This window comes from Chrysochloris asiatica, unplaced genomic scaffold, assembly GCF_000296735.1.
Source record: "Chrysochloris asiatica unplaced genomic scaffold, ChrAsi1.0 scaffold00032, whole genome shotgun sequence".
Taxonomy (NCBI): Eukaryota; Metazoa; Chordata; class Mammalia; order Afrosoricida; family Chrysochloridae; genus Chrysochloris; species Chrysochloris asiatica.
This window is the reverse complement of record NW_006408550.1, coordinates 12,830,361-12,840,847: the sequence shown is the minus strand read 5'-3', so window position 1 is coordinate 12,840,847 and position 10,487 is coordinate 12,830,361.

Below are 10,487 nucleotides of genomic sequence, written 5' to 3'. Positions count from 1 at the left end.
AGCCCGCCTGTCAGCCCGCCAGCCGCCGGGACGCGGGCGCGGCGGGAAATAGCGCGCCGGCCGCGGGCGCTCCTGGCTTCTAGGTTTCCAGCTTTACTGCTAACTCCCTTAAGGCCTCTACAAGTGGCTGTCGTGCTGGGATCACATGGCCCCTGCCCCCTCAACTTCTGATCCCACTTACATTTATTATGCTAACATTCTAACATTTAGAAAACAGGCCGAGTTGCCACACTAAAGGAAACTCTTGACGTCTTTACCTATGTTGAGCGCTTGCTATATACCAGCTACTGATTAAAGCTCAATCTCATTTCACCCCACAACAATCCTAAAAGGTAAGCATCGCTGTTGTTAAGTGCCATGGAGCGGTTCCGACTCATAGCAACCCTGTATAGGGTTTCCAAGGAGCGGCTGGTGAGTTTGAACTGCTCGATCTTGTGTTCAAACCGACCTTGTGGTCTTTTATTACATCGATTTTATAGATGGAAATTGAGGCTCAAAGCGGTTTCAGGGTTTGAGTAATTTACCCGAAGGTGGAGCCAAAATTCAATTACAAAGCATAGATTTCAGGGTCAGAGGTCTTAAACCCTACACTCTACTCCTTTCTCTTACCTCTTAGATTCAGGTAGATGAATAAACCAGGAGCAGCAAGAAAACATAAGATTATTCATCGATTAGAAAGCCTAAGGATAAACCACTCTATTAAAGATTTAGGTTGCACATGCTATTGATACCTTTGTTGTGTCTTCGTTGAAACAGTCCAGGGATTTTCCAAAGACATCTTGACAAGATGGATGTTTATTTCTCTTCCAGTTTTTTGATGATCGCAGTTAAAACCGCTCTCCGCCTATTTTTAAAATAACAATTCTCTAGACTAGTTTTGGACTTTTCTGAACCTGCTGCTTCAAACAAGAATAAAATTATAACGTATTTGCCTATGCTGAATAAAACGTTGCCTTTGTCAGATGAAATTATAAAGTCTATCTGTGATATAACTTACCATGAATTAGAAAACAAGCAGAAGCAGCTGCAGGTTATCCATCTGCAACGAAGATATTTTTTAAAACTAAAAACACTCAGGAGAATGTTTTATTACAAATTTTGTTTTGCTTCTTTACGAGATGCTCCTTTAGCTTTTCACATGTAGGACAAGTCCCTATTTACAGCATACATAATAGGACTTGATTAGTGCCGAGTCGTTTCGACTCAATAACGACCTTATGTAGCGTTTCCTAAGAGCAGCTGGTAGATTTGAACCTCCAGCCTTGCAGTTAAGACTCACCTTGTAGTCCAGTGTTTATCCTACAGCACCACAGCAGGTCTCTACATAAATTACTATAAAAAGTATATTCAATTTCTCTTTGTATGTCAGTGAAGATAAAATGTAGGGAGACACCAACATCTGAAAGGGAGGTTAGAACTAGAGAAAACATAGGGCTAGTCCTACATAATGGCACAGTACTTGCAGTTCTTCTTTCTTGATAGTAATGACAAGGGACACACTTTATACACAAAGACAACAACAGACTAAAAATCAAAAGATGGAAGAAATGGTTTAAGCTAAATGACGATCAAAACTGAGCAGGAGTGGCAATATTAATCTCTGATAAATATGGTGTGGCGCTGTGGATCATCACTGGACTGCAAAAGCTCTGGACAATTCAAATACACCAGCTGTTTCTCGGAAGATCAATTGCTGTGAGTGGGAACTGACTCCATGTCACTTAACAACAACAATGGTCATCAAAAATGAGCAGGAGTGGCAATATTAATTTCTGATAAAATAGATTTTAAGGCAAAAATCAGCATAAGAGATTAAAAAAGGACATTATGATTAACATGTCAGTTGAACAAGAGGACATAACTTTAATAAATATCTATAATCTCCCAATGAAAGAGTCTCAAAATACATAAATCAAAATCTAATCGAATTGAAGAAAGAAACAGACAACTCTACATTAATAGTAAGAGAGTTTATTACACCACTTTCAATGAATGACAGAACAATTAGAAAGAAGCTTGACAATGACACAGAAGAACTAAACAACACAATCAACCAACTTGACCTCATAGGCTTATACAAAAAGAGCACTCAACCCAACAACAGTACAATACACATTCTTTTCTAGTGCACACAGAACATTCTCCTGAATAGACCATGTGTCCAACCACATAACAAGTCTCAATCAATTTTAAACCATCAAAATACTACCAGGCATCTTTTCAGATCATGAGGCTATAAAATCAGATATCAACAAAATGAAGATCAAGGGTTAAAAATCAAGTACATGGGAACTGAATAACACCCTGCTTAAATGCTGATACATAATAGAAGAAACAAATGAAGTTTTTAACTCCTTGAATTAAAAGAACGAATATACAACATACTCAAAATCTTTGGAACACAGCAAAAGCAGTGCTTAGAGGGCAATTTATAGCAAAAAAAAATATGTACACATCCAAAGAGAAGAAAGAATTAAAATCAACACGTTAATGTAACATCTCCAATAATTAGAAAAGAGCAGCAAAGTAAGCCTACTGCCACCAGAAGAAAAGAAATAATAAAGATTAGAGCAGAAATAAATGAGGCAGAAAAACAATTGAAAGAATCAACAAGACAAGAAATTGGTTCTTTGAAAAAGATTAATAAAATGGACAAACCATTGACAAATCTAACAAAGGAAGATGTAAGTAACATGCATAAGAAACAATATGAGTGACTTCACAAAAGAACCAAGGGAAATAAAAAGGATAATAACAAAACTGTACTCCAACTAAATTGAAAATCTAGAAGAATGGGTAAATTTTTAGAAAAACAAGACCCACCTAAACTAATACAGAATTAGAAAACTTGAACAGATCTATAACAAAAAAATAATAATAATAATAATCCATGCCCAGATGGCTTTACTGATGAATTCTGCCAAACATTCAGAGAAGAGATGAATTCACCAATTCTCCTCAAACTATTCCAGAGCATAGAAAAAGTTGGAAAACTCCCGAATACGTTTTATGAAGTGAAGTTGACCCTCATACCAAAGCCAGATAAAAACATCACTAGAAAAGAAAATTATAGACCAAAAAATACCACTCATGAAATAGATGCAAAAATTCTCAATAAAATCCTAGAAAATAGAGTGCAACAACACATCAAAAAAATAATACATCATAACCAAGTGGGAGTCATATCAAGTATGCAAAGATGGTTCAATATTAGAAAAACCATCAATGTAATCCACCACATAAATAAAAGGAAAACAACCACAAGATCTTATCAATTGATGCAGAAAAAGCATTTGACAAAACTCAACATCCATTCCTGATAAAAATACCTAATGAAATAGGAATAGAAGGGAAATTCCTCAACATAATTAAGGGCAAATATACAAATCCAGCAACCAACATTACTCTCAATGGAGGGAAATTTAAAGCATTCCCTTTGCCAATAAGAACCAGGTTGGTTCTTATAAGAGGTGATACCTCTTATCACCATGTCTATTTAATATTGTGCTGAAAGTCTTAGCCCAAACTGTAAGACAAGAAAGGGTTATTAAAGGCATTCAAAAAAAAAAAATCTGTATTTGCAGATGTTTGATCCTATTCATAGGATCAAAATCCCAAAGACTCATCATGAAAATTATTGGAACTCACTGAAATATTCAGCAAAGTGGCAGGGTACAAGATTAACATACAAAAATCAATTGGACCAGCAGGAAAAAAACAAAAATATCAGCCAGATTGGCTACTACAAGAGCAAGCAAGCTGTTCGCCAGGGAACCATTAAGACAAGCAATCAAGTCCCTTCAGAACAAACCCCTCTGCAAGACTGAAACTCAAAGGTAACACACCAGCAACCATTTAAGCTTGCTGGTGAACACACTGGTCTACATGTGAGTGGAATTGAGGAAAGGCAGCAATGGGCTGAGTTTGACCACATTCCGTAGACTCCCATTGACCTTGAGATGAGAGAGAGAAGAGGAAAGACTGGCTGGTCTGAAGTGTGGGAAGACCTGGGGACTTTTAAGTCAGTGAACAAGGACCTAGCCACAGAGGGCTAGAGCTGAAAGTGAAGCATCCAGCTGATACGAAGTGAGGGGAGATGCACAAGAGTGCCCAAACTTGCAGATAGTACCCATTTGGCCTAGCTTCAATGGCTTGATGATAAGAACTCAACTAGAGGAAGATACAGAAATTTGATAAAGGAAGCAAGTATACATTGCTACAATTTGATGAACTTGATCTATACTTACGAATGTAGTAGCTCAAAATACCACCTGAGAGAAAAGGAGTCTTCACATCAAGCATCAAACCTATTCCCGCTATACACAGGGTTGATAGGGACGGGCAACTTAGACATTGGCTACCTAAAATGGGGAAGGCACAAAGTGGCTGGCTAACAAGTTTTCAAGAGAGAGTTTAGTTTCAGAGTGTGTGTGTGTGTGTGGGGGGGGGGGATGGATTTAGTGATAGACTCCCCACTGAATAGTTTTCATCTTGCTTAGATGAGTCTGTGAAAGCAGATGAGGCTAGGGTTCATTTATTTCAATAGTAATTGTTATCATACCTAATTGCAATTATCACAACTTCTACCTTTACAGTTGTGTAAACAGCAAAAAGGGTAAATAGTTCATCTTATATTCCGGGAACAGAGAACCCTAGGACTATCGAGAGAGAAGAGCATGAGCCGAACATGGGACCCTAACCAGAGAAGCAGTGACATCAGAGATGGATGCAGAGGTGATAGCATGGAGAGATTGAGCAGCTGAGGACTCTAGATCCATGAGGCTTGCAGAATGTGCCCTTTGGTTGTTTAAATTATTATATATTCCTACATGGGTTTTTGTTTGTACATCAAAAAAAAAATGGGGGGTTCTTGATAAAAGAAACAATATATGATGCTTTGGGGGGAGGAGGAAATGATTCATGCACTAGAGGGTGACATATATTGTCATGGGTGACAGGGCAGGCAATATACAGCCAGAGGGAGGTTGGCAGAGAAAAGATGGAGGTAGTGGAAGACACAGGGAGGAATGCAGTGATAAAAGTGAACAGAGGTAACTGCTGTTAACTGTTGATGCATGGAGGGGATTGCAATCATGCAATGAAGCAAAGTATATGATCTGTTGAATGTAAAACTGATGATCTGCTCTGAAATCCTCACTCAATTTATAATAAAGAAAAAAAGAAAGAAAGGGTTATAAAGGCATTCAAAAAAAAATCTGTATTTGAAGATATTTAATCCTATTCATAGAAAATCCGAAAGACTCAGCATGAAAATTATTGGAACTGAATATTTCCGATAATTTTCAACAATATTCAGCAAAGTGACAGGGTACAAGATCAACATACAAAAAGCAATTGGACTTTGGACCCAGAGAGGAAGAGGGGCTGTGTGCCTACAACTGGGGGGTAGGCTTGCGGGATATAGCCTTTGATTGATGGATGATGCATGGAGAGGATTGTAACTATGGCAAGGAAACAATATACGATGAGATCAATGTGAAGCTAATGGCCTCCCATGTAAACTATTACATAATCCACAATTAAGCATTAAAAACAAAAAATCAATTGGACCAGCAGGAAAAAACAAAAACAAAATGCAGTCAGTTTGACTATTATAAGAACAAGCAAGCTCTTCACCAGGGAGCCATTAAGGCAAGCAATCAGTTCCCTTGAGGACAACCCCCCCCTCCAATATTGAAATGCAAAGGGAACACAGGAGCAGACATTTAAGCTTACTGGCAACTGTGTTGGTCTACATGTGAGTGGAAGTGGGGAAAGGCAGTAGTAAAGATATGGGCTGAGTTTGACCACATTCCATAGACTCCTGTCAACTTTGAGAAGAGAGAGAAGAGGAAGGGCTGGTTAGTCCAAAGTTTGGGAAGACCCAGGGACTCTTAAACCCATGGGCAAAGACCTAGCCACAGAGGGCTATAGCTGAAAGTGAAGTGTCCAGCTGATATGAAGTGAGGGGAGATGCACACAAAAGCCCAAACTTGCAAATAGTACCCATTTGGCCTAACTTCTATGGTTTGATGATCAGTACTCAACTGGAGGAAGACAAAGAAATTAGATAAAGGAAGCAAGCATTAATTGCTACAATTTGATGAACCTGACCTATACTGATAGATACAGTAGCTCAAAATACCAACCAAGAAGGAAGGAGTCGTAACATCAAGGATCAAACCCATCCTCTCTATACACAGGGTTGATAGGGATGGGCAACTTAGACATTGTTGTTTTTGTTGTTGTTAGTGCCATCGAATCAGTACTGACTCGTAGCAACCCTATGCACAACAGAATAAAACACTGCCCTGGGCCAACCTCACAATTGTTGCCACCATTGAGCTCATTGATGCTGCCACTTTGCCAATCCATCTTGCTGGGGGTCTCCCTCCTCTTCTCTGACTCTCCACCCTGACAATATGTCCAAAGTATGAGATACAAAGTTTATCCATCCTGGCCTTCAAGGAGCACTCTGGCTGCATTTCTTCCAACACAGATCTATTGGTTCTTTGGCAGCCCATGGCATCTCCAACATTCTCCTCCAACACCATAACTCAAATGTACCAATTCTACTATAGTCTTCATTATTCACTGTCCAGCTTTTGCGTGCATATTAGGTTATTGAAAATACCATGGCTTGAGTCAGATGCACCTTAGTCCTCATCTTAGACATTGGCTACCTAAAATAAGGGGGTGGGGGCTGTAAAGGCATGAAGTGGCTGGCCAATACGTTTTCAAGAGGGAGTTTACTTTCATAGTGTGCAGGAGAAAGTAGAATCCTCACGGAATATTTTCATCTTGCTTAAATGGGTCTGGCGAAAGGTGATGGGGATAGGATTCTTTTGATTCAATAGTGAGTAATTGTCATCATGACTAATTGCAATTGTCACAATTGTAAAGATAGAAGTTGTGCAACAAAAAGTGGGGAGTAGTTAATTTTACATTCCAGGAACAGAGAACCATAGGGCCATCAAGAGAGAAGAGTATGAACGGAATACGGGACCCTAACCAGAGAAGCAAGGAGCTCTGGTAGTGTAGTGGTTATGAATTGGGCTGTGAACCACAAGGGTCAGCAGTTCGAAACTACCAGCTTCTCCGTGAGAGAAAGATGAGGCTTTGTGCTCCCGTAAAGATTTACAGCCTCGGAGATTCTGTACAGGGCCACTACGGTCGGAACTGACTCGACAGCACTTAACAGCAACAATAACAACAACCAGAGAAGCAGTGATGCCAGAGGTGGAGGCAGAGGTGATGGCAAGGAGCGATAGAGTAGTTGAGGACTCTAGATTTATGGAAAGAGAAAGGCTGTGTGCTGGCAGCCAGGAGGTGGGCTTGCACAATGTGCCCTTTGGTTGTTTAAACCATTATATATTCCTCTGTGGTTTTGTGTACATTAAAAAAAAGCAAACGACTCAGAGGGAATAGAATCAAATACTGTTAACTGATGATGCATGGAGAGGATTGTAATCATTGCAATGAAACAAAATATGATCAGTTGAGTGCAAAACCAATGTTCTCCCATGTAAACTATCACTCAATTCACAATAAAATCTTAAAAAAAAATCAACTGGATTCCTTTACATTAATAAAGGAAATCAGGAAAACAATATTATTTACAACAGCCACCTCAAAGATGAAATACTTAGGAATAAATCTAATCAGGAGTCCTAGTGTATAGTTGTAGGATAAGCACTCAACCATAAAGTTCGGTTTAAACCGCCAAGTCGACAGTTCAAACTCACCCACTGTTCCTTGGAAATCCTATATGGGGTCACTATGAGTCAGAACCAACTCTACAGCACTTAACAACAACAACAGCGGCAACAAATCTAATCAGAGAAACAAAAGACCTATCCAAAGAAAATTACAAAACATGACTACAAGAAAACAAGAAACTTATACAAAGGTAAGAATATACTATGCTCCTGTATAGGCAGACTTAACATTGTGAAAATATCACCACTACGCAAAGCAATCTATAGGTATATAATTGAATCCCAATCCAGATTGCAGGATCATTCTTTAAAGAGCTGGAAAAACGGATGACTAACTTTATGTAGAAAGGAAAGAGACCTCAAATAAGCAAAGCATTACTTAAGAAAAAGAACAAAGTTGGAGGTCTCTCACTTCCTGATCTCAAAATCTACTACACAGCCATAGTAGTCAAAACCACCTGTACTGGTAAAATGAAAGATACATAGATCAATGGAACCTAATTGAAAACCGAGAAATAAATCCATCCACATCCAATTACCTGATCTTTGTTTGTGTTTCCCCCAAACACATTAAATAGCAAAGAGATCATCTCTTCAACAAGGGGTGCTGGCAAAACTGGAAATCCATGCACAGAAAAATGAAGCAAGACCCGTATCTCACGCTGTATAAAAAAACAAACTCAATGAGGATTAAAGACCTAAATGTAAAACCTAGAACAATAAAGATCATCAATGGAAAAAAAAAAAAAAAAAAAAGGGACAAGCTTAGAGACTTAGTAGGTGGCATAAATACAATATTGAACATAACTAAAAACACAAACATAAGACAAAATAGATGACTTGGACCTCCTAAAAATTAGACACTATATGCATACAAAGATTTCACCAAAAGAGTAAAAATAGAGCCCACAGACTGGGAAAAAACTTTTGCAATGACATAGCACACAAGAAACTAATCCCTAAAATTTATATTAAACAACACTTTCACAAGAAGTGGACAAATAACCCAATTAAAAACATGGGCAGAGCACATGAACAGACACTTCACCAAAGAAAACATTCAGGTGGTCAACAGACATAAAAAAATATGCTCACTAAAGAGATGCAAATTAGCCATTAAAGAGATGTAAATAAAAACAACAATAAGTTAACATCTCACCCCAGTATTAATAGCAAAGCTCAAAAAACAGAAAACAACAAATGTTGGTAAAGGCGTGGAGAGCCTGTGACCTTACTACATTGCTAGTGGGACTGTAAAATGGTGCAGTCGTTGTTGGAAATGGCATGGTGCTTCCTCAAAAAGTTAAAAATAGAAATACCCTTATTCGTTGTTGTTGTTGTTATTAGGTGCTGTCAAGTTGATTCTGATTCACTGAGACCTTATGCACTTCAAAATGAAACATCGTCGGGTCCTGTGCCAACTTACAATTTTGCTATGCTTGAGCCCATTGCTACAGCCAATGTGCTAATCCACCTTGTGAGGGTCTCCCTCTTTTTTGCTGATAATATGTAGGAGGTATGAGAGACAAAGTCTCACCATCTTGGCTTCTAAGGAGCATTCTGGGTATACTTCTAACACAGATTTGTTTGTTCTTCTGGCAGTCTATGATTACTTTTAATATTCTTTTCCAACATCATAGCTCAAATGCATCAATTATTGTATTGTATGGTCTTCCTTGTTCATTGTCCACCTTTCACATGCATATGAGGTGATTGAAAATACCATGGCTTGGATCAGGCACACCTTAGTCCTCAACTAACAGCTTTGTTCTTGAACTCTTTCAAAAGGTCTTATTCAGCAGATTTGCATAATTCAATATGTTGTTGGATATCTTGACTGCTGCTTCCATGAGTGTTTATGGTGCATCCAAGCAAAATGAAGTCTTTGACAACTTCAATCCTTATTCCATTTATCATGATTTTACTTATGGTCCAGTAAAGAGCATGTTTGTTTTATTTACATTGAGGTGCAACCCATACTGAAGGCTGTGGTCTTTGATCATCGTTGTTGTTAAGAGTCAAGTCGGTTCCGACCCATAGCGACCCTGAACACGATTTCCAAGGCTGTAAATCTTTATGGGAGCAGAAAGCCTCATCTTTCTCCCACGGAGCAGCTGGTAGTTTCAAACTGCTGACCTTGCGGTTCACAGCGCAATTCATATTTTAAGTCCTCTTGGCTTTCAGCAAGCAAGGTTACATCATCTGCATATCAAAGGTTTTTCATGAGTCTTCATCCAATCCTGATGCCATGTTCTGCTTCATATAAATCAGATTCTCAGATTATTTGCTCAGCATTCAGATTGAATAAATTTGGTGAAAGAATACAACCTTGGTGCACACCTTCCCTGATTTTAAGCGCTTCAATATTTTAAGCCCTTCAAAAGTGCTAAACAGATGTGTGGGGCACAGAAAGAGGGCAGGGAGAAGGCATTGTTTATGTGGGTCAGAGAAGCACAGTGAGACCATCTTGAAAATTTTCAGGCGGTTATGAAGGCAAAAAGCCAGAGGTGGAACAGGGACATTACATATATTGGCAGATGAAAGAGATAGTCGCTTTTTGATTTTTTAAATTTTTATCTTCCTTCTTTATTACTTGTTTTTAAAGTTTTTATTGTGAATTGAGTGATAGTCTACATGGGGGAAGATCAGTTTTATATTTATTGTTCATTGCAATGATAACAGTCTCCTCCGTGCATCAGTATTTGCTTCTATTCCCTCTGTTTTGGTTTGGTTTTTTAGGGAGAGGGGTGATGTACACAAAAACACTCA